Source organism: Rhinolophus ferrumequinum, chromosome 14, assembly GCF_004115265.2.
Source record: "Rhinolophus ferrumequinum isolate MPI-CBG mRhiFer1 chromosome 14, mRhiFer1_v1.p, whole genome shotgun sequence".
In the NCBI taxonomy this organism is placed as follows: Eukaryota; Metazoa; Chordata; class Mammalia; order Chiroptera; family Rhinolophidae; genus Rhinolophus; species Rhinolophus ferrumequinum.
In genome coordinates, this window is record NC_046297.1 from 19238499 (window position 1) to 19240238 (window position 1740).

The 1740-nt window shown below is 36.3% G+C and overlaps 1 pseudogene; it reads left to right on the forward strand.

The window, feature by feature from the left end:
- The first annotated feature begins 685 nt into the window (after positions 1-685).
- LOC117034099 (ribosome biogenesis protein NSA2 homolog) lies at positions 686-1466 on the forward strand (annotated as a pseudogene).
- Positions 1467-1740: the final 274 nt, after the last annotated feature.

The window sequence follows — 1740 nt, forward strand, 5'->3', positions numbered from 1 at the left end:
GGAGTCATACTTCTTTTAAACATATTTTTTTGTCTTTAAACACATGAAAATTGGTGTCCAAGTTCATACAAAACAAGGGTACAAAGTATCTTCAAATAAACTCATTGATACATAAGCAAATAATTAAATATAAATATCATTACCATAATTTAATATTATTATCACCAAAAAGACATTACTGATATTTTATATATACAAAAACATTGTGCTACACCAAACATTCAGGCCGGGGTCTCTAATACCATCACCACTAAAAGGTACCAGAGCTCCACAGATCAATGGTTGATCCCAAGACTGAGGCATCTTTTGATGTCAGAAAGTAAAGAAGTGCTTAAGAAGGGATATATGACAAAGAGCTATAGGAACCAGATCGAAAAGGTTCACACTGCCAAAATCCAGGATAATTTGAGCACCAAAATAATTAAGAACAGTAAAAAATTTTTAAACCTTTGGAAGAGAAAGGAATCTATCAGTTTATACTAATAATAGATCACTGATGAATAGATGTAAGATGATAGATAGATAGGAGGTGTGATCAAAGAATATGGTGAAAGTTTAAATTCAAAATTATTACAGCCTTTCCTGTCGTGAGTTGTGTGGCATTGGCTCTTGAGTTACTGAGACCCAAAAGTTGAGAGCTTCTTTGCGCCCGGGAAACTACACCTGGCACCTGGGCATCATACCCATGCCACAAAACGAATATATATTGAGTTATACCATAAGCACTATGGGTATCATTTGGATTAGCATGAGAAAAAGAGAAAGAAGGAAGGTCGAAAGGCTCAAGAATGTTCAAAGAAGGCAAAAAAGATGATTGGTCTTAAAGCTAAAGTCTACCATAAACAGTGCCATGCTGAGAAAATACACATGAAAAAGATTATCAAGATGAATGAAAAGAGAAACACCAAACAAAAGAATGATGAAAAGACTCCAGAAGGACCAGTACCTGCATATCTACTAGACAGAGAGGGACAGTCCTGAGCTAAAGTACTTTCCAACATGATTAAACAAAAACGAAGAGAAAGTGGGAAAATGGGAAGTCCCTCTACCCAAAGTTCAGGCCCAGAGGGAAATGGAGGTATTAAAAGTTATTTGAACAGGAAAGAGAAAGAAGAAAGATGGAAGAGGATGGTTACTGCAGTCTGTTTTGATGGAGATGGCTTTACTCGAAAACCACCTAAATATAAAAGATTCATTGGGCCTATGGGCTTACGTTTCAAAAAGGCCCATGTAACAAATCCTTAACTGAAAACCACCTTTTGCATGCCAATACTTGGTGTAAAGAAGAATCCCTCATCCCCACTTTATACAACTTTGGGTGTTATTACCAAAGCTACGGTCATTGAGGTGAATGTGAGTGAGTTGGACTTGTGACACAAAGAGGCAAGGTTATTTGGGGAAAATATACCCAGGTTACCAACAATCTTGAAAATGATGGATGCGTAAATGCAGTGTTACTGATTTGACAGCAGTTTCATACAAGTAATTCCTTATACGTAATTATTGAAAACTATGCACCAATCAGGAAAACCACATTTACTGTGATGTTTCTGAGTACTACCAAACAGCTTACATGTCTGCAGTCAAGAGAACTATTTATTCTATTGTAAAGAATGTTAAAATGGCCCAGTTTAAAATATATATATTACCATAAAAGACACATTGCCATTAATCTCCCTCAAAATACTCCCCCTCACTTTGAACAGTCATCCCACCATTCTTGCCACTTTCTGAAGCAGT